This window comes from Podarcis tiliguerta (assembly GCF_965153285.1).
Source record: "Podarcis tiliguerta genome assembly, chromosome: 9".
NCBI classification, from domain to species: Eukaryota; Metazoa; Chordata; class Lepidosauria; order Squamata; family Lacertidae; genus Podarcis; species Podarcis tiliguerta.
In genome coordinates, this window is record NC_139542.1 from 45634489 (window position 1) to 45658569 (window position 24081).

General features: G+C 41.6%; 1 long non-coding RNA gene across 1 annotated transcript in view; it reads left to right on the top strand.

Moving 5' to 3' along the window:
• Nucleotides 1-349: 349 nt before the first annotated feature.
• Nucleotides 350-24081, top strand: part of LOC310685426 — a 621470-nt gene continuing 597738 nt past the window's right edge. Inside the window, exon 1 of the long non-coding RNA XR_014515241.1 lies at nt 350-369. This is a non-coding gene — a long non-coding RNA (uncharacterized lncRNA). The remainder of the gene's footprint in view (nt 370-24081) is intronic.

Here is a 24081-nt window from a genome sequence, read left to right on the forward strand (position 1 = left end):
ACTGCACATTCAGAATTATACTCTAGTCCTTAATTAAATTGCAATTGCAGTGATGCTTAAAAACAAATATTATTTCTTTTTTACTCCACATATACTTGGCTTTACTGATTCTCCTTGAATAATACCTTGTTTGAGAAAATAATACCTATGTGCCTTCACATAGTTTTTCTTGTTACTGAAATCCTAAGCCAACCCTTTTATCTAATACATATGTTGGAGATCATGAACATTTGTCATTGATATCTATGACATGCTGTTAATCATTTTAGCCCAGAATAAGTGTTTCTCTGTCGGTGAGAGGGATTAAAATATTACACTGTGTTTTAAGGGTACATAGAAGTTCCAGGGTAAAGGGGGGGGGGGGGCAGAGTGTGCATTTGCTAGACTCTTTCCACACCTCACACTCAAAAAAGAGGGAGTATATAATAATGCTCTTGCCATCATTTTAAGAATAACAAATCTGCTTTTATTTCACGCAAAGTTTGGGTAGCTGATTAAACTTAAAAAGCATTCTAAAGCATCACCTACAGAAACAGAGCAATCCTTGTTTCTAGACATACTACCTATTTTAAAGAGACCTTGTAATCTCGGGATGCCCCACTGAGGCAGTTGAGAAGATTTCCCACAGCTCCATGAGGCCTTCTTCTCCCTTGGGTCCTTCCAAAGCAAACTGAGACTTCTTTGCCTTGTTGGTCTCTGCTTCACCCTCTTTGTACCTCTGTGGGTTCTGGGAGACCGGGGTGGGGAGCTGACTCCCTATCTTCTCAAGCAGCCTATCTGATCTCTGCCTCTTGGCCTCCCTCCTCTCCAACCTCTGCTTCTGCCCCTGATTCTGGATTGCTCTCTGCCATAGCCTCTTCCTGCTCACTGAACCCCTTTACCTCTTCAGCTTCTGACACCTCCTCCCCACTCTTCTCCCTCTGACCACACTTCATCTTCCCACTACAGATCCCCTGGCTCTGAGCCTTCTTCCCTTGCAGGATCCCCAGCTGGTGCCTCTCACCTCTGTATCTAGCAAGTCCATGACAATGGTGCTCTAACTCCCATCAGCCCCAGCCAGCATACCCAATGGCTAGGAATACTGGGAGCTGCGGTTGAACAACATTTGAGTGGTCGCCACATCAGTTGCTTCTGGTTTACCATGTGTCAACCACCATCATGATCAGTGACTTAAAGAGGCCATTGCTTGGTACAATGAGGTAGACTCTGGGCTTAATGGTCCACCTCATCAGGTGGTAAATTATATTATTTCACAATGTGGTAAGCCAGCCCTACTCTGTGTGCATGGATTCCTGCTCTTACTACCTCAAAAGAGCCCTGAAGGCCCCCCTGAATACCATTCCTCTGGAGAAATCCTAGGGATTCTGTCAGAAATTATGACAGATTGTGCAATTTCCACATAACAGGGTTGTGGAACCATTTTCAGCCCTAAGGCTGAATTCCCTAGTAAATGACCTTCTGGGAACCACATGCCAGAAAGATGAGGCGAAAGGCAAATGTGGGCAGAGCAATGAATGTACATTTTCCCTGGGTATAGCAGACTAGTTTCTTCCTCCATACAGAGAAGGAAGAAACTTTATCAGAGTTCAAAGAAGCACCCCAGCCATGGAAAAGCACTCAAGGAGGGTCAGTCAGGACTACAGCTTGGGAGAGAAGGGTGGCAGCTAGGGAGAGTCCTGGGGGCCACATTTGGGTTTCTTCTTCCTGCTGTACAGCATAATCCAGACCTTTATACAACAAGGAGGAAAGAACACTATCCATCCCCCCTCCCTAATAATGTTATAATTTCTTTTTTAAAGAAAGCTTAGTTCTCACATGTACAAGTTTATTTTTGTTAGAAGCACTTTTAGCCAGCAGCATTCCCATTTGTTGGTTTTAGCCTCATCAATAGTAACAGGTTTAACAACTGCTGCAAAACTTTGTGTCCACCAAAGAAACACGCACATGTTTCTCTGTTACATAAAAAGTCTAACTTTAAATGTCAGGCTACGCTATTATCTGCGAATGCGCCTGGCTTTTGATGATACAGACATTTGGTATTTATTACCAGAGCTATTTGTTAACTATTATGGAGCCAAATGCTTCCCTTGGATGAGGAGCTGATCCTGGTGCCAACAGGAGCCATACACGCACGTCCAAGGAGCGAGTTGGGCCCTTGGTTTGTAAATAGCACCCTGTTGCTGAAGGCTGAGGCCACCGATAGGATACAAATGATGTAAGTGGGAGCGGAGGATCAAAACAGGCCCAATGCTGATATTTGATTTTTATTGGGTTTAAAGATTCATTTTTAGATTCCATTAATAACTGGCCCTAGTTTTTACAGGAGTTGATCCTTGCCTCCTTTTAGTCATTATGGTTTTGTTTCCCCTATTTTCAGCCAAGCTCGACTCATTTTTTATTCATATGGCAGATTCAGAGAGTGAGCAAATATTTTCTTACTAGGTTGTTGCTTACCATTTACATAGCAGTGTGTTTCCTGATACTAAACACCAAATAAAATGTAAGAGAGTTTAAGTGGATTTAAGCTATATTTGGCTTTTATGTTGCTGAAAGTGAAACATATTGCTTGCCAAAAGTCTGCAGACTACACCAGGGCTGCAGTCCTGCAAGCAGTTACATATACATCAGCCCCATTGATGTTAATAGATAGAGACGAACGAGGACAAATGAGCCATCTCATTTGATTTTTATAGGACCAGAAGATGACTCAAATGCAATAAAGTCCAACCCCAATGCTGAAATAGAAACCTGCAGGCCCAAACATCCCACACAGATCCGTCCCTCATTTTAAATCCTAAATAAAATGTCTTGTTTTAAATCTGTGTGCAATACTTAATAATTTTGGGTACATTTAACAACAACAACAATGAAGTAGGCAGAAAAATGCCATAGGTTTCTATATCATGAACACTGTTTGTTCTCAGTTGTAGGGAAACTTCTTAAGATGTTCTTCCAAACACACATGCCTGCCTCCTGCCTACATAACTTGTTCAAAACCAGAATAAGCCTTGAAAGCGCTTATTGTGTTTGGAATATTAATCTCAGTTCTGCAACTGCCAGTCCTAATGTATCCAAAATGGCACCATCCATAGGCTTGAAGGATCTATATGGCTAGTAGTAGGACAAACATTATTTAGGAACCCCGAAAGAGCCTACTGAGCATGCTCACTGGCCAGGGAATACTGTTGGTGGTAGTGATGGGGGAATTGAAAACTGGGAGGAGGAATGGAATGCAATGTCTTGAAAAGGGCATGGCAAGTTGGCTAGAGCTTTGAACAGGAATACTACACACTACAACATTTTATTACAGGTCCTATTTATTTTAATATTACTTTTTAGGTCAGATTGACTCTGTGGATATGAAAACATTAGGTAACTTCTTAACCCAAAGAACTAAACCCAGGGCAAAATGTGTTTTATGAAGTCTGTTGCTGTGCTTTCGATCAGAACAAAATCGCTTGAGAAAAATGTAGAGAAATTCACACCATTAAGAGATTTGGGGCTGTTTATTTGTAATCAACAAGAAACTGGTGTAAGGACCTAAGATTTATCAAAGCTACCTGGTCCCTTAGTAATAAGCTCGATTGCTAATGTGAAGCAGCTGTGGGAATTTTTTACAAAATACCTCAAGCTGTTGAAAAGCCATTAGGCAGCTGATATATAGAGAATATAAGGACCCATTCAGCTTTTTTTTTTTATTAAAAAAAACCATTTCCCAGTGTGTAGCACTATGCTGTTTCTTAAAACCATATTCCTAACTTTACACGCCACAGAAAGCTATTTATGGCCATGCATTGGAATTTTTGGAAAAGCATGCTGAATCCCACCACACACCTAAAATTTCCCAGGAAAATAAAGTTATACTTAAGTTTACATGGCTAGCCAGTCCAAGAATCATACCTGACAGAAGTCAAGGTTACATAGATATGATATGAACAGCAAGCAGCTCCATGTAAAAATGTTTTAGTAAAAAATAAATAAATGATAAGCCCTAATAAGAACAAAGTTTTCCCAGACTTTTTTTTAAAAAACAAACTTGTTTGGTGAGCTTTGAGCTACAGTTCTGGAACTGGCCCTTATTGGTGATTTGATTCATTTTCTAATAATGGATTAGGCAAATAAATGGAGGATCAGCTAGCAAACTCTTCAAGTGTCCCTATTTTCCAGGGATGTCCCTGATTTAGAAAAGCTATCCTGGTTTCTGATTTGATCCCAGAATGCCCCACTTTTCCTTAGGATGTCCCTATTTCCATCGTAGAAATGTTGGAGGGTATGGAGTTATTTGACCCCCGAGCCATCTGAAAGCAATCCTCTTTAGGGAAGCTTTTTAAATGTTTCATTATGTTTAGATATATATTGGAAGCTACCCAGAGTGGCTGGGGCAACCCAGTAAGATGTGTGGGGTATAAAGAGTAACATTCTAATTATGGAATGGGCATCCCTATTTTCATTGGAGAAGTGTTGGAGAGTATGGCTGTGAACTGAGAATCAGAGGCAGTATACCTCCGAGTACCAGTCGCTGGGGATCACAAGCAGGAAAGTGCTCTTGACCATTCTCAGATTGCCTTTTCTGGGTTCCTTCAACTTCATAGAAGCACTTGGTGATCTGAGCAGGACCCTGTGGTGGCACCCCAATTCTATGTTTGCTCCCTCCAAATAAATCTTTCTCAGTGCAAAGTCTGATGCCTTTTTGTTACCAGGTAAAGACCCAGCACTTTTAAAGTGAATGCGCTGCTGCACAGCTGTTTTTTAAATTATTTTTACTCTTTTCTTTATTATTTTGTGTTAAATTTCCTCATTTGCCATTCTGGGAGTCCTAGTAGGGCTAGACAGTAAGGTACCAAATATTATAAATGAACAAAATACTGAATGTTTGCAGCGCTCAATGTGCCACATACTTCCATGTAGTATTATTATTTCCACTATTGTTACTGTTATCAAGAGATCAATCTATGGCCAACACTGAGAAATACATTCCTGTGTTGCCAGTGACTACCAGGTGAATGCAAAGACTAGAAATAGAGGGCACATTATCTTTCAGGAAAGATCGTCTGCATCTATGGCTCCGTCATCAACACAGCTTGCAAATAGCTGGGCTAAATGTACCGCAGTATTCCTCTAAAGCTCTCTGTGTACATAAAGTTAGGCTCTGGAAAATGAGAAGGATATAAGAGTAGAAACTGAATCCTACTGACCTTGCACATCCATTTGGCCATCCCATCTCCTCATTGTATTACTAGATTGCATTATACCATTATACTAGATTGCTAGTTAATAATGTGCTAACAATTTTAATTAAATCCCAGTTCATATGTGATGTGACTTAGAAGAATTTCTTTTCACCAGAACATGATCACATTTCCTTGGCGTGGGGGGTGGGGTGGGGGAAATTAAATAAAACAATGGCTGTTCTTCACTTACATCTAGAGATGTATTACATGAGACCCGAGGCATTTATGATGTAGAGGTAAAAATTAATAACGAAAAGGCGTATTATATTTTGTCTAAAAAGACTCATTCACATTTGCTTGCATCTGTTTTGATTTTTCAACTGATGTTTTATAAAGGTTTTAGGCTACAAATTTCAAAGCAGGTTGTATAATGCCAAAGACTTTTTCTTAAAAAACAACACCACCCCAACATGTAAAGAGCCTTTGTGGGAAGTGAATCACAAACTTCCTGGATGTCTACAGTTAGAATCCTTTATAATATTTGGCGATCCTTCATCGCAGGGGTGGTCTAGCTGTAGCTCACAATAAATAAAGGATAGTGTACAGAAATTAAATTATGATTTGACCCCATATCATTATATGCCACATAACTAATTAAAGCACACATTAACAATGTAGTCTTAATGTGCTTGTCTGTTAAGTCGTATGACTCACTCCCTTTTTAGGAAGAATAAGTGATTTGTATTAGACTTTGAGGGGTTAGGGATGTTTTTCAAGATGACCAATTGCTGTCATTGCTATGTTAAACTGCAGGCCCAAGCCTGGGATAGAAAGACAGGCTTATCGTGAGCCAGGAAAACAGCAGCACTAGGGCTGATAGCTCTGACTTAGGGCCTTGTTTCCAAACGTATGACTCAGTGCAAACAGCCAAGCATCCTTGGCCTTCTCCACTCCAAAGCAGCTATTAACAGCTCTAATGTTCAGGTTGCGTGCCTCTTTTTGATTATATCCAGGAAACAAGACCACAGCAAGCTTTTTACACACACACACACACTCTCACAACATTCAACTTCCTTTACTGCATGAAAAGATATCTCAGTGAAAGTGCTATAAATGGTACTTGGAATGGGCATTGCAATAGAGCATTGCAATCAAGAATAATAATAATAATAATAATAATAATAATAATAATAATAATAATAATAATAATAATAATAATTTATTATTTGTACCCCGCCCATCTGGCTGGGTTTCCCCAGCCACTCTGGGCGGCTTCCATAGAAACAAAAAATACAGATATCACAGATTAAAAACTTCCCTGAACAGGGCTGCCTTAAGATGTCTTCTGAATGTCAGGTAGTTATTTATCGCTTTGACATCTGCTGGGAGGGCATTCCACAGGGCGGGCGCCACTACCGAGAAGGCCCTCTGCCTGGTTCCCTGTAGCTTTGCTTCTCGCAATGAGGGAACCGCCAGGAGGCCCTCGGAGCTGGACCTCAGTGTCCGGGCAGAACGATGGGGGTGGAGACGCTCCTTCAGGTATACTGGGCCGAGGCCGTTTAGGGCTTTAAAGGTCAACACCAACACTTTGAATTGTGCTCGGAAACGTACTGGGAGCCAATGTAGGTCTTTCAAGACTGGTGTTATGTGGTCCCGGCGGCCGCCCCCAGTCATCAGTCTAGCTGCCGCATTCTGGATTAGTTGTAGTTTCCGAGTCACCTTCAAAGGTAGCCCCACGTAGAGCGCATTGCAGTAGTCCAAGCGGGAGATAACCAGAGCATGCACCACTCTGGCGAGACAGTCCGCGGGCAGGTAGGGTCTCAGCCTGCGTACCAGGTGGAGTTGGTAGACAGCTGCCCTGGATACAGAATTGACCTGTGCCTCCATGGACAGCTGTGAGTCCAAAATGACTCCCAGGCTGCGCACCTGGTCCTTCAGGGGCACAGTTACCCTATTCAGGACCAGAAGCATGTGCTGTGTGCACCACATGGGTTTTAATGTGCAAATGGTTCATGCACAGTGGGTTGCCCCATTGTCCACAACATCAACAGATGCTGAAGGTACACACATTGGATGAACTGCAATATTTGAACAGAATAGGACATGGCAAATTCTGGGAAATGTAGTTTTCCTAAAGATGACAATTGGATTCTAAGTGTTGTGACACCAAGAAAAGAAATAAGGTGAAATAATGTAGCATCTTGGATGGTCTGCTCCCTCTTCTTCCTCTGACCACTAATTGTTGTCCCAAAACTAATCTCCTGGCTCTGAGCCATCTTCCCCTGGGGATTCCCTAACTGGTGCCTCCCACCACTTCTCTGCATCCAGCCAGTCCATGACACAGTCTCACACCTACTGCATCAGAAGACTACCTCATCTCCCACTCTTTAATCCATCCTGCTAGCCACTGATGTCTTCAATAAGCTGGCATAGGTCAACTCACAGGAGTACCCCTTTAGCAACACAGTATGGCTCCAAAGCTTAATAAGGCAAAACTGGACCATGACAATCTCAGCCATCTTTGCTGGTCCCAGGCACTCTATGCTACCCACCTGGATTTGGGTCTGAAAAACCAAGAAAAAGTGTGGATGCCTAGAAGGCAAGTTGTGAGGAAGCATGATTTGTGCATTGTGCAGCATCACTGCTGATCACAGACATTACGTCTCTTAAGGCATCACCCTCAGTTTCCAAGATCCTGCTTTTGTGAATCTTGAGCCTAGCGTTATCTCTGTTCATAAAGAGGCAGAGTTCTTTAACGAAATAACCACTGAATAAATAATGCAGACCCATTATTTTAGACCCATTAAATGAGGCCTTGAACTTTGGGGGCCTCAGCAATTTGCAAGTCCTTGGAGCTGCAGCGTCCACTCGGAGGCCAACACAAATCTTTCTCCCCTGCAGGTGTTGCTATGGAGTGCAGGGAACTCTGTAGAGCAGTACAGAAATGCAATACATTCATAAACGCACATAGTTTTTTGACAGGGTGGATAGGAGGAGTGCCCGATGTATATAACAAGCTTCTAATTGCATCTTGGGAAACATTTCTTTGTTTGACATCCTTCACACCACACTCTGAGCTCCTTCTCCAGTCCAGCATACATCTGCATATTAGTCATGCACTTGGTGGTAATGTGAGAAACTCTAAATACTGGCTTTTAAAAATTTACTGGGCTGAGTTTAGAAATGTGTTAAATTAGATGCAGAAATAAACAGACACACCTAAATAAACAAAAGGACGTAGGGGGATAGGAATAATGCTGGGCTGCTAGCAAAAACAGGCGAAAATGGGAGTTTAAAGGGGCCACTGAGCACTATGAAAATTTCTGTGTCTCAGTAAAAGGAACACCTGGGCCTACTCAGCTTGCAGTGGTGCATCAGAGAGCACAATGCTCAATGGTGTTTCCAAACTCTCAACATAAATTGCAGGGGGAAAAGATAAACAGCTCTTTAAATATTGATATGAGCTTCGGGTGGGGGAAAGTAGGCTGCATGCAGAGAGCCTCCTAACCCCTGGATCCAGCAAGTGTTAAAATATAAGCCATGCTAGCTTCCCGTTGAGGTGACACCCTGGGCGATGAGTCATTAAGGAATACAAAGGAAAGCGTTCTGTGTGAGACAGCAACAGGAGCCTTCTCTCGGCTCCAGCTTGTGGTTCGTTTGAAAGACAAAAGTCCACAACAGAGAGTTGAGTTATATGAGCCAGAAGCTGGAAGAAAAGCTGCAGAGAGTGCACCATGTTTGATTTCTTTTTGAATCCAAGGCTGCAGCTGTAAGAGAAGATTAGATGCAGCAAGATTAGATGCAGATTTACAAAGCATTTTGTAAATGCACCCCACTTTGCTCCCCCTTTCTTCCCACTCAGGGCAGCCCTGCCTTCTACCTGCCCCTCAGAGCTGGCCCATCACCTGGGGCTAGGCCTCAGTGGTTGCAGCTTTTCCTCTTCCTCGCCCTCTCTCCAGCAGAGATGCTTTTAAGCAGATGTTGGATACAGTGGTGGAGCAAGGCGATCAGGCGCCTGGGGCGGGGCCAGCCGCCTGTGGGGTGGGGCAAGTCAGGACATGACACTCAGCGGGGCCTTTGATTAGTCTGCCTGCCTCCTCCCACTCAACTGCCCTACAGTTGAGGGGGAGGCGGCGGGCGGACTGTTTGGGGCAGCGTGGAGCATGAAGAGGCATGACTCAGGTGCGCTGCAGGCCCAGCGGTGAGTGCTGCCTGGCATTTTGCCACCCCCTCAGTGGTGACACCCGGGGCGACCCGCCCCTACCGCACCCCCTTCTTCCGCCCCTGGTTGGATAGTCCTCTGTCATGGATGCTTTAGTTGAGATTCTTGCATTACAAGGGGATTGGACTAGATAACCCTCAGTGATCTTTCCTGTTCTGCATATCTATGATGCAATGGCTACTCTCTCTCTCTGTCTCTCTCTGTGTGTGCATGTTTGTGGTAGCTGCATATGTTACTAATGGAGCAAAACAGGCCACATTCTCCATAAGGCAAATACAGAACTGTTTTGTTGTTGTTATTATAAAGACACAGATATTATAAAGACACAGATATGTTTGCATTTAATTATACTTGAGGGCTGATTGGGACTTGAGAGCCCTGTGATATCCAAGAGCGCTTTCCTGTTCATATCAATGTGTTTTTAGATAAAGTCATTACAACGATGCAATCTCTAATTTGAGGAACTGAATCAAATAATAAATTTCCTCCTTTTAAAATAATAAAAAAGACATTGAAAACAAGGAGGCATTGAAAGCTTTTTCTTTAATATGTTTCTCCTCCCTTTTGCTTCTTGGCAATAATACCTGCTTCTACGAAGAGGTCATATAAACTTTAATAGCACAAACTGTGTGAAGAGGATTTTCATAATGTCAGAAAGGAGATGAATGTTAATCTCTGCTAGGCATGACTAACAATGTTGCAATAAAGGAGACAAACGTTCCTGTGGGGTTATATCGATGCATTTATTTCTTCCAGCTTAGATAACAGCAAACCAATCACTATTGTCTGGGTCTTTCTTAGCAGTGTAGTGTGACCCTTAAAACAAACCATACATGTTTATAGAGACTACTTTAGGTAAGAAAGTGGCATGGAGAAGACACTATCACTGACTCATGATGTCACAGGGGATATTCCCATAAAGCAGTAAACAATAGTCACATCACTGATTCTCTTACATGGCATTAAAACTAGAAGCAGAACTTGGCTGTCATTTTAAATGCATTTTGGTTATCACGAAGTTATTTGAAGCAGGACAAATGTATCCATCAGATACACAGCAGTAATCTATACTGTGTTGACCTTGTGATGCTGAAGCCTTCGGTGTCATTTGACTGAGCTGAATATTCCAACTGTTTGGGAACAATGTGATTAGAATGTTTGCAGTCCACTTCCTCTGAAGGGAGGGGAATTGTTCAGTTTGGCTGGGGTTAAGACCTCACCCCAGCACAGGAAGATCTTTGTGAGGCAGGTTGAGGACTGGAAAGAGGCCCCTTAAGGCAGAAAGTTCAATTATTGGCCTCGCTAGGTTTAAAAAGAATTGGGTATAGGACCTCTCCCTGAGAACCTGGAGAGCTGCTGCCCATCAAAGTAAAAAAAAGGTAAAGGTAAAGGACCCCTGGATGGATAAGTCCAGTCAAAGGCAACTATGGGGTTGTGGCGCTCATCTCACTTTCAGGCCAAGGGAGCTGGCATTTGTCTACAGACAGCTTTCTGGGTCATGTGGCCAGCATGACTAAACTGCTTCTGATGCAACAGAACACCATGATGGAAACCAGAGCACACAGAAATACCGTTTACCTTCTCACTACAGTGGTACCTATTTATCTACTTGCACTGGCATGCTTTCGAACTGCTAGGTTGGCAGGAGCTGGGACAGAGCAACGGGAGCTCACCCCATCACGGGAATTCGAACCTCTGACCTTCTGATTGGCAATGCCTAAGAGGCTCAGTGGTTTAGACAGCGCCACCCATGTCCCTGCCATCAAAGTAGACAATGTTGGACTATATCAGGCATAGACAAACTATTACTTTTGGAGGGCAAGGACAGACCTGATGGCTAAAGTGGTATAAAACAATATAGGCTTGCAATGTAGACCTACATGTCACGTGCTGTTCCAGCTATATATAACTGTAGGATAGAAATATCCTATTACATTAGTCTTTCTTGTTGCTTCTATTAAACTTCATGGGGCATGCTCATTTGCTCAGAGCAATTTCTCTCTCTCTCTATCCTGCCCACCATAAATAAAAGCATCTACATAAATTATATTAGAGGTACCCTATGCAAAAGCTGCATAATTCTGTGCTGTTATGGCTGTCATTAACCTTATTTTCTTATGCACACTTTCATGGAAGGAAGCCCCATTGTACTTAGTGGGACTGATTTTATGCATAGGATTGTGTGGTAAACAAATGCTAAACAAATATATTCAGATGTAAAGTTGATTCTAAAAAGTAAACACTAAAGGAATTTATCAGTTATCTGAAAATCTGAAATGGCAAGCTAGCTTTACTGCCTTTGGGCATATTGGGAAGATTTCCAAAGTCCTTGGCTACAATATGCCAGGAAGATGCACATTAATCAATCAAATACTAGAAGTGAGTCAATTGGGAAATGGGTTATTAGGAATAAACAGAGTTCTAAAAAAAGGAGAAATGCAGTGACAGGCAGCCTTAACAAAGCAATTTTGTTTCTAAACATAGAAGCGATTTCAAGACCACTCTGAAGGCAGAGGAGACAATTATTGGCTAAACAAATAAACTAGTGTCTTTGAACTCCAGGCAGTGACTTGTATGTTAGCTTGATACTCTGTGGCTTTAAGCAACATTATACTTCAACCTCTTCTTCCATTTGGCATGCTAATATGTCCCACTTTAAGAGATTGATTAGATGACCTGAATAGAATGCATGGGTATATTTTGAACAGTTCTGCTGTCTTACAAAAAGAGAGAGATTTGGTATTTCTTAGAAAGCAAGGGGACAGAGATATAAATTTCTAACTGCCTATGCACTATGTTAACAGTCAAATACAATTTCCCAACATAGGCAGAACACAAGTGAGTAAAAAAGAGAAGTACCTAGGAATTACCACAATGAAGTGATAGCACAAAAGTGCTTTATATGTCTCATTTTCCCAACATGAACAAAAGCTAAAAATGAGTCAAAACCTCACACTTTGCACTTGAATTGGGGATGGGGGGGGGGGATATGGCAAAACCTCCCAGAAGCAAAACCTCCCAGAAAGTTAATTTTTTTTTGTTTTCTTCTGACAGTTGCATAGCAATAGCAGCATTGCTCTATCCAGTGGCAGCCATTTATATTACCCAGAATTCAACTCTAAGCAACACATGGCATCACTTGGAAGGGGTTTTAGGTAATAAAAATTGACTCCAACTCTTCCCACCACTCTTGGGAAGTTTTGTGGTTCCTCCATTCGCTACTACCCCTTAGAAGAATTGGAGATCGGATAACTCCTTTGTGATCTGAAAATGGGGTAGTGAAGTAGAGGAAACTATGCACTTTGTCACTTGTGAATTGCAGCGCAAATATATAATTGTATAACGCAAGCATTGAGGCTACTTGCTGCATCTGTACATGCAGTGAAAAAGCATACTAGACATGAAACACAGTGAATTCATATATATATATATATATATATATATATATATATATATATATATATATGGAATATCATATATGTGCAAGCAGCAATGAGAGAGAGGCTGCTCAAATAAGCACCTGCAGGGCAGGATATGAACGGAGGAGTGGAAACCTTTACATGGACCTTTAGTTTGACCTTCTTATGCACTTACCATGCACACAAAAATCCATTCCTGGCTTCTTCCAAAGCTTTCTTGGTTTCAGTAGCCTAACTGGGCCCTTTTGTTGTTGCTATTGTTAAATGATCAGGAATCACAACCCCCTTGTGGTGCTACTGCAGAACTCCCAGAGATCTCTCAGTGAATCCAGATCTACCTCTGTTCAACCCTGGTCTGAACCATCAACATATCATACACTCAGACAGTTTTCTCTCTTTGGTGATCACTCGTAGCCGAGTAAGATTGTCTTCCATAAACATGGTTTTAAAAATGAGTCCGTAAGTGACTGTCGAGGCCAATTCTGGATCCACACGTCCTTCCACAGTGGGGACATTGGTTTCTGGGTGGGAGCTGATCATGGTGTGGATTTGCCAAGTGTGCCTTCCTCTTAGTACGTTTCTCCTCTGCATCCTGAGTTTGAGTGTCTTCAAAGCCCATGACACCTTTGGTAAAGGCTGTTCTCCAATTAGAGTGCTTGCAGGCCAGTGTTTCCCAGTTGTCAGTGTTTATACTACATTTTTTTAGATTTGCCTTGAGACAGTCTTTAAACCTCTTTTGTTGACCACCAGCATTACGCTTTCCATTTTTAAGTTCAGAACAGAGTAGTTGCTTTGGAAGACGATCATCAGGCATCCGCACAACATGACCAGTCCAACGAAGTTGATGTTGAAGAATCATTGCTTCAACACTGGTGATCCTTGCTTCTTCCAGTACACTGATATTAGTTCGCTGCACACTAGAAGAAGGTCAGCATGTTTTGCCTAGGAGAAAATTCTTTCCTATTCTTAAAGGTAGTCAAGCTTTTGAAGATATGGGCAGTCACTGATGCTTCAGACCACATGCTGGTGCTGGGTGGGACCAAATGAAAAGTGAGCAAAGCAATGAATGTGGACGCTACCTTTGTACAGTAGGCCACTTTCTACACACACTAACACAACCCTCTTTATCCTCAGATAAATAAGATGCATTACACTGGGCAACAATTTTTTACTTTTTGAATGTTGTCTAGATTTCTACAACTGATTTAGGGTATTTTTGCACTGCTGAATCAGGAAATGGCATCCGTTTCTCTCCATCAGGTCAGGTTTTTGTGCTATGTTGATTTGAAAAAAATCAGATCTTGTGACAAAATCGATTACATTTTTGTGGCATTATCAGCTGATTTTTGGCAACAATATATATTGATTACCTGATAGAAACATCGATTACTGTAAACTGAATGGTGGGCATTGATAAAGGTAAGTACACGTAAATTGCATGTTGCTTCACCATTTTTCAAACTTCAGGGCTTGAACTTCTGTTTCTTGGAACTCCTAGAATGCTCAGCGGCAGGGAGGTCTCTCTTCAGAGTCCAACAGTAGTCAGCCATCATGATTGTGTCCCAGCGACCCTAATACCTGGTCTCCATCTCTTTCATGTCCTGATGGAATCTCTCCCCCGCTCGTCACTCATTGAACCCAGGTTCTCAGGAAACCGGTCCATATGTGAAAATAGGTAGTGCATCTTGACGCTCATGTTGCAGCCCAGGTTTCTGAAAGCAGTCAGCATGTTGTTGACAAGTTCTGCGTAGTTTCTGGCCTTATGGTTGCCAAGAAAGTTCTTCACTACCAGAACAAATGCCTTCCACGCTTCCAGTTCCACTTCGTTCATTGAGTTTCCGAACTCTGGATCTCTGATGAGCTGACGGATCTGAGGTCCGTCAAAGATGCCAGCTTTCAACTTCTCCATGGTCAATCCTGGAAAAGCCTGGTACAAGTAAGTGAAGCAGTCACCATCCTTGTCCAGAGCCTTGGTGAACTGCTTGATTAAGCCGAGCTTGATGTGTAGCGGTGGGAAGAGTATTCTGTCTCTGTCCACCAGAGGGTCGTTGATGACGTTCCTTTTTCTGCAAGGCACCAATTCCTCCCGCACAGGCCAGCCCTTCTTCGTGTCATGCTGAGCACGGTCCCTACCATCCCACATGCACAGAAAACATGGGTACTTGGTGAAGCTAGACTGTTGTCCCAACAAAAAGTTCACCATCTTCAGGTCAACACAAATAAGCCACTTATGCTTATCATAACCAATTTTCTCCAGCACATACTTCACCCCTTCATTGTTCTCCTTCAGTGTACTCGAGTGAGCCAGGGGTTTTGATCCCCCAACTTTATGCTTTGCCGCACCAATTTATGGAAGATTTTGAGGTTTTATGACTTCAAAATGATCCCTTTTCGACATAATCACCCAGAACTATCGGACCTGAATACTTCTTGTCATTAAAATAATCATTTCCAATCAAAACAATTATTCGACATGGCCCCCACCAACTTCTTCTAAAATGCTCCACACAAGCGTACATGTGAACAAAAACGTAAAAAAATGACATGTGGCCATAGCTCAAAAACTTGACCTGATTGAGCAAAACCAATGTGATTTTTGGATTCAGCGCATCAGATTTGTCCTAAATCAGCTGAAAAAACGCAGACAAGAAATTTGTTGTTGACCAGTGTTATCAGAAATTATCAGGGACATGTTCAAGCCAGACAAAACATTTACAGTGTGAAGCAGGGGCAGTAAGGAGCATTGACTAAGAAGAGGGTGTGTGGCTTGGGGAGAGTTCCCAGAGCTAGGCAGAGAGGTATAGGGGGCCGCATTCAGCACCAAGGCCTGAAGTTTCCCACCCTCGAAGTGAGGAAAATATGGGGGACAATGACTTAACCCTTCCATTTCCCAGAAGGTGAAATCTGGGTCTTTCTTAATCCTTCATCAAATTATTTTTCTCTGCCTTGATGCTGGTGTAAGCCTTTTTGCTTCCACAGCCAGAATCTCTCAGTTCCAAGAGGTTAATATTTGGTTTGGCGCTCCTTCCAGATTGCATTTGCTTTTGTACTGCATTGGATTGTCAACTTTCTCATTTTGTATGATCATGGTGATCTCGATCTCTTTCCATATCTCTTCCTCCTTTGGGAAATTTATATCTTGTTCTGGCATCACCTCACATCCTCCTTAGTTAGTTTAATTCCTCACATTATCTATAGTGCTTCTCATGTCATTCTGCAGTGATTCTCCTAGTTCATCTCCTAACCTCTTGTCCCTTGCACATTTTTTAAAAAATGTTCAGTATAATTTACTCAACCCTCTTGTGCAAAATTTCTTTGCTTTAACTCACTGATTTTCAACTTCATTTCATAATCTTCCAAGTTACACTGGTTTCTTGACACATTTTACAGTTCTCGTCTACCTCATTCGTGTTCTCCTGGCATATCAGAAAATCTCATGTCCATTTTTTATTAAAACAATGAAATTTAAAAGCCAAAAATATTGGCTAGTACTCTGTTCACTGAAATTTAGATATGATAAATATCTGAAGTAAGCGCTGACTTGGTTTCTAAACTTCCTTCTATGACCTCACCTGTCAACAGGATTACAGCAATTCCTTTCTTGAATCTGATAACTATAAAATAAAATTGGAACATTTTGGTGCTTTTTAATTGTTAGCAAAACGCCAGCAGAAAAAACCTACAATATCAGTAAAGCAACAACTATAATTTAATAAATTGAGAATGCATTCAGGTGTTTCCCTAGAAAACCATGGGCCAGTTGCCATCAATTGCAGCCTAGCTTCCTAAATAAAATCAGACTGGCTGTCTGCTCAGGATTTTTTATAGAAATCTATCATGTCAACTCATTAAATACATTAGTTTGCTTTCAAATTTAACTGAAAGGTTCCTTATTTTTACATTATGATGATAAAATACGATTCATGGCAGCTAGCACATTTTTTAAAAGATAAAAACCATGAAATTAAAAAAAGATTTCTAACAATGAAAAAAAATAAACAGCTGAAAACGTCTGTATAAGTTTGTAAAGTATTCAAAGATAAACTATCAGGTCAACTGGAATAAGGATTTTAAATAAATTTATTTATTTATACCAATATTCATATACTTCTGTATCATAAAAACCACAGCAATTTACAACAATATAAAACAATTTCTAGCGTTTCAGGCAGAGGGTTTCCTCTCCCCTCTTCCATTAGCAAAGTAAAAGACCACACATTTGGTCCCTTAAAAATGGTTTTTTAATCATCTGTAAATATACTTACAGATTCTCCAAAGGTCAGATTCATGTGCTTTTCCATAGAACATTCAGAAAAAGTTGCACATGCAGTAAAACCTGGCTTAGTTACAATGGTGAAAGTTCCTAAATTATTTGGATAGGAACATAAGAATGGCTTGTAAGAGCCATGCAGTCTGAGCTGCAGCAATCAGCTTAGCTTCTTCACAGGTTGAGCTTCTCTGGTAGGCTAGAGGAACTAATTCTTTCCTAAGGTGAGCTAAGGCTGACAGGACAGCTTATTCTATGGTCTTATCCCCTTCATGTGTTAATTAGACTTAAGCATGTTGGCTATATGAGGCCGGTTATTTCACAGCATCAACACCCTAAGAGGTGTTTCTCCCATAGAGAGAAGCAAGCAGAAATCAAGCATGGCTCTCACTCTCTGGCTTCTGCCTGCTTCTAGTCTAGCTCACACAATTGCCCTGGCCTTTATCTTTCTCACTACCAGACAGGTGCCCTATGGATCAGAGCAACTTCCACTGTCAGACTAATGACCATACTTAGATGGTAACTACGGAGGCAGCTGCGGCCTTTATCTTACAAAGGAACTTGCCTAGCTAATTCAACAAATGGTTTCTCCATTAGATTTTAACACTTGCTGTACTCAGGACCCCAGGAATTGGAAGGGACTTGGGCATCATGCAGGCTAACCCCCCCCCCAACTCACAACAATATTTTGCCAATTTAGGATGCTGCTTCAAATGTCCGTCAATCAGCTCTAGCCCACAAACCTTATACTAAAAAAATGGTTAGTTTTTAAGGTACCACAGGACTCTTTGTTGTTTCAACCCAGAATTGCTTCTCTAAAATGCAAGCTCATACAATGCCTACAGCCACATTTGCACATGTGTAAAAGTTTGGCTATACTTTGAAGGAAGATGACCTCACTTAAAAAAAAAAAGGGGGCGGCAGGGGGGGAGGGAGAATGTTATCTATCATTTACAGATCCGCTTTCCTGGTCACCTGATGATGTTGAACTACAGCAACACATGGAATTAATAAACCTGCCCCGTTAATAAATGTTGATGAACAAAGCGAATCTTTACTGCTGGAATTCTAACAGCCTTAGGATAGGCTTACACTCCAATCTTTAAACACATTTACCCAGAAATAAGGGCTAGTTTACACATTATGGCTGTTATGCCGAAGTCACTTTAAATTGCTTCATGTGGAGCCTGTTATCATATGGTGTGCCATTTTCAGTACAATGACTCAAGACCCAGGTGAGGACACCTTGAGTTTTGGGAAGATGTGTTGGTAAGGTCATGACTTACTAGGAGGTAGCGATTGTCATGTGGAATGATATAAAGTTGCCTCCATTTCAGTTACAAAGAAAAAAATCCCTACCTGTATAAATTGGAATGGAACCACTTCCAAGCAAACCTGTTGTGTATTTCTATATGATTAAAAGTTAGAACTAATGCCTCTCATTTCTTATTGATAGTAAACAAGTCTCAAAATCTTGTCATTTCCTAAAAACGCTAGCAGAATCGTAGAATTCTGGGCATGAGACAATGGGTGAATATGCCAGTTTTGGTTCCTCTCAGTTTATAATCTTTCATATCTTAAATTCAGTGCTCCACATTTCTACATCACTTTACATGGTTTGCTTTTTTTTAAATAAAAAAAAAGTCTCTATGAAAATTCATCAACCTTTTAATGCAAATTTCTCCTAATTTGCTCATTATTATCTGCAGTTTTGCCACATATACACATTTTTGCAAAGCATGTTTATGCTACTTTCTTTAACATACAGTCGCACCTTGGTTGTCAAATGCCTTGGTACTCTTCCGTTTTGGCTCCTGAACGCCACAAACCCAGAAGTGAGTGTTCCGGTTTGCGAACATTTTTTGGAAGCCGAACATCTGATGTGGCTTTCACAGCTTCTGATTGAGTGCAGGAAGCTCCTGCAGCCAATTGGAAGCCATGTCTTGGTTATCGAACGTTTTCAGAAGTCGAACGGACTTCCGGAGCGGATTCCATTCAACAACCAAGGTACAACACTATATGCATTGATGTTCACATTTCCCCTCCCCCCAGTATATGTATTTTTGAATGCATTAATTGGCTGGAGAACTGCACTGCAAAATTTGGAGAATTGTGCATTTCTAAGGATGTCATTTTGGAAAGTGTGAAATACAGTGGTACCTCGGGTTACATATGCTTCAGGTTACATATGCTTCAGGTTACACACTCCACTAACCCAGATATAGTACCTTGGGTTAAGAACTTTGTTTCAGGATAAGAACAGAAATTGTGCTCTGGCGGCGTGGCGGCAGCAGGAGGCCCCATTAGCTAAACTGGTGCTTCAGGTTAAGAACAGTTTCAGGTTAAGAACGGACCTCCGGAACAAATTAAGTAGTTAACCTGAGGTACCACTGTAGATATGTTCACCTTTAAATGTTAACTGAATTGAATTTCTTCCCCATTGAAACATCCTGCCAGCACCATGCACCCTCAGAACAAGATCACTAGCAGCGTAGGGAACTGTCTCTTCTTATTCCTCACTTCCAGTGCTTCAAAGTACCTTCTAAGTAACATTTTAACAACACCCGGACCAGCTCCCTGAGGCAGCTACCTCACTCTGCCTAATGGTAGGGCTGGCTCCTTTTTTTTTGGCAGTGTAAAATGATACATAAATTGAATAGGGGTAAAATGGAATGTTTGGAGCAGACACAAGTGAAGAATTCAAATTGTTGCCTTCTGAAGCTGTGTTACATTTAGGAAAAAGAAACATATGTGATAAATCCTAAAGGAGAATGGAGAATAGAAAAAAAAGAAAAGAAAAGAAGAAGAAAAGTGCTGGCCCTGATATGTATCTCAGACTGCGAGTGAGTAGACAATAACATTGTGTTCTCATGAGTTCACAAGGAAAGTTATATATTGCTGCATAATGCTCAAAGAACTTCACTCTCCCCCCAAATGCAATTCGGAATCTTTACACAGAGATTAGTGATGACATAATCTCATGTCCTGAAAATATGACTCTGCTTTCAAGCAGCATGCAGCTCAGGATTTTTTCTTTTTATCTGGATCACTTTCTAGCTCAATCTGTGCAAGGATCTTTTCTCTATAGCTATGCAAAGCTTCCACATGTCAATAGGAGGAGACACCCGGGCTTAGTGGGCTCATGTACAGCTTTTATAGGATGTCAGAACAAAATTATTTATTTTTTATTGAGGAAGGGTCAAACAAGTTGTGCTTTTTGTTGTGTCACACTGAACAATATAGGAAGGGTGGGTTTTTGTGGTTTTTTTTTTTTAAAGAAAAGGGGCGGGGGATCCTACACTGAGGCTCCCCCTAGAAGGCCAAAGCCTTGAGAAGTGATTTAAAGCTACATTATCCTGTTTCTAATTCCTTCCCTTTTGTTCCTGCGGAAATGTAATTGCAAGAGGCTGGGAGAAGGGACTGGGGCACTGGTTTCTATGTCAGCCTTGTAGAAAGTAATAAAGTCTTTTTTTATGGGCTTCTCCTGAGCCTACGTCTACTTTTCCAAATTAGAGGAGACAATATGACAATCTCTGCCAGCCCTGATCTTATATCTTAATTTGCAAACTCAGCAACAATATTAGAGCCCAATTTAAGCAGTTAGGAGAAAACATTCCTGAATTTTTAACCTGCTCCCTCTTGAGCTGCAGGAAAAGGCCCTGTGGATAAAAACAGAACAGAACCCGAAACAAACAAAATTGAGCAGATTTCTTAAGGAGGTGAAGGAAAAAGAGCAGTGTAATCATTTTTGATGCCTTAATAAAGCTGAAGCTCATGGATTTCGTGATAAGGTGTAACTTTAGAGGGAAAGATTAGTCCAAGACAGCTCAAGGATTTAGAAACTGGATATAAACTCTGGGAAATCCTCACAGTAAGCTTAACCACACTGAAATGTCATAGATATGAGGTGAAAACCACATCCACAGCAAAGTAAATGTCAAAATTTCTGTTGACATTGAGTAGATGAAAACGGGACTGCACCCACAGCCATTATGAATACCTTCCGAATGCATCTAACCAGGGCAGAACTAGATGTGATGAGAAACATGGAGTTGCTGTCAAAAACAGCAACTTTCCCCCCCCCCACAACATGCAGAAGAGAGGCAGTGGTGGGCTTTGGGCATTCAAATTTCAGCAGCGCTCTGTGTGACTAAAATTTGGCACTTCCTGCCTCTCACACTCCGTTCTAAAGCATTGGTTTGGTGTCCCCCTACAGCACAGCACCCAATGTGACTGCACTGGTCGTGCCACTCTAAAACCACCTATGAGACAGGGAGGGGGCTTCGAGCAACTGCTGTGATTGCTGTTCTAGATTCTTCAGCCTAATGACAGGCCACACAAACTCTTCAGACAGCCCTGCTCAAGAGAGAACTGCAGCTATGTAAGAGAAAGAAAGAAAAAGTCACAGCATAAAGGCAACTCCTTCCTGGCCTTCAAGCTAGAAAAGGGAGCTTTGTGTGCTGTGCAGGACTGGAAAGATGCCACCCACTTGGGTTTGTCTCCCTTCCAGTCTTCGATTTACCAATACTGCAATTTTGATTGTATCTCTCTCTCTCATCTTTCCAGACTTAGAGCTCATATACTGGCTCACAGCCTTCAGAATACAGCATTTTGCTAAACAGAAGCTTTAGGAAGGAAGGACAAAAGAACAAATCCTCATTCTCAACCTTCAGCATGAAGACAGTTCATTCGAGGCTGTGAAAGCTGTGTTCTGAAAGACAAAGGCCATTTTTTTCTTGCAAGAGGGAGACCTTTGGTCAATGATGGGACTCTACTGGACATCTAGCAATTATAACTCTTCCCCAGGCCCAAAAGGCATTTTGCTGTTGGAGGCAAGGGATAACATAGCACTTCCCACATCCAGGTATAAAAGCCAAGCACGGTTGATAGCACTGAGTCTTCTACCACACTTGAAGAGAGCAAGGTAGGCTAGGCTATGCAGGGCAGCTTGTGTGGCTCCCACAACTGGACGGTTAAGTCCAGTCAAAGGCAGTGGGGTGTGGTGCTCATCTTGCTTCAGGCCAAGGGAGCTGGCATTTCTCCACAGACAGATTTCTAGGTCATGTGGCCAGCATGATTAAACTGCTTCTGCTGCTATAGAGCACTGTGACGGAAGGCAGAGAGCACAGAAATGTTGTTTACCTTTATCTACTTGCACTGGTGTGCTTTCAAACTGCTAGGTTGGCAGAAGCTGGGACAGAGCAACGGGAGCTTACCCCGTTGTGCAGATTCGAACTGCTAGCCTTCTGATTGGCAAGCCCAAGAGGCTCAGTGGTTTAGACTACACACCACCCACGTCCTATAAGTAACATAGTAATACAAGTAACATAGTAAAGTCATAGTAATACAGTATTGCCAGGATACTTCCTCATCACATGGAACCTTCCTCCAGAACAACAGCAAATGGATTAGCTGTTTGTTATGAAATGCATTGTTTTCCAACACTGCAATGGATGGAAGCCTCAGTCGCTGTACATGAATTATAGACACTTAGACAGAACTATAAATTTAAAGACCATTTGGGGTGGATAGACAAGTCTGTTGAATCAGTGGTGGCTGGTCACGCTCAGATGTGGTTGGAGGAAAATGACTATCTGGATTTATTTCAATCTGGCTTCGGGCCTCGATTCAGAACCATGAATTATTTTGCATTAAAGGCTTGGGAAGAAGGAGAAATCACAGGGGAAAATGTTGATCTTGGTGTTTTGGCCTCTACATTGCTCGCTCTCCCAATCTCTGTCTCTTATTTAATGCAACTATTGAAGAAAGATCATTCTCTGTCTGCCATTAGTGTGCCTCAGTCATGACCTCCAGGGACCACCTAGTTCTGGGGGTGAAAATATAATTCACTGTCCATGCTCACTGATTCTTGAGACCCTCTGTAAAACAACAAAACAGAACGAGCCATGCAAAACTATCCCTATCTGGTTGGCACTTGGGGCTTAAATTATTTTGAGGGTTGACTTTAAAAGATGCAGACTATATTTTTCTTTGCAGACTCCAGCCTGAAACACTACTAGAAAACTTATTTTGGCCAGAATTATTCTCAGATGCATGGTTTGTGACTGATCACTTCTGAAGCAAAGCATTAATCGTCTCAATATATAGCCACTGAATATAAACCTATTATCCTTTGCTGCACAGAAACGCATACAAAAAGAAACAGCTAATGATAATTAGGGATTACAGTGTTGGAGGAAACATTCCTTGATGTAATAGAAAATGTAAGTGATTTAGCAAATCAGAGTTAGTTGGACCGCAAACAAGCATCAAATAAAAGGAACAGCGCACTAATTGGAAGCTTGATCATTTAGAATACATTTGTTGGCATGGATTATGGGATTGCTATCTTTAAGCAGCATTAAATCATTGCAAGAGAGCACTGCCAAAAAACCTCTTCATTTCCTTTTAGTGACTTCTTACTGCCCTCAGTTCAAGTTTAATAGAAAAGGAAGGACATGATGTTGTTTTAATGACAGGAAACCAATGCCTTCCAAATGAATAAATTCCATCACTGACTGCCACAAAGTGTGCTAATTATTTCCTTTGATAAATTAAAAGCTATAAAAGCCTCTAAAGCATAGAATATGCAGCTTACAGTCATTGTCTGCCCCACTGCAGTGCTAATCACTGATATATAAACCTGGTGGTTTTTATGTAATAAGACATCATTTTCTTTTAACATTGGTGCCTTCTGTGTAAACCAAATTTGTTAGTTTGCCCCCAAATCAAGGCAGTGAATCTAAAAGTTTTTTTTAAAAAATTAATGCATCTATTCCGGTTAACAAGTAATATTTGTTGAAATCAGGCATTATAAAAATATAGTTTAAGGACAGGAATATCTTAACCTTAATCTCTAACACAGGGCTGGGTAAAAGGTGGCCTTAGGAAGTGTTTCTGGACCACAGTTCCCATCATCCCTGACCATTGGCCATGCTGGCTGATGGGAGTTTGAGTCCAGCAACATTTGGAGGGCCACAGGTTCCCCAACCCTGCCTAAAT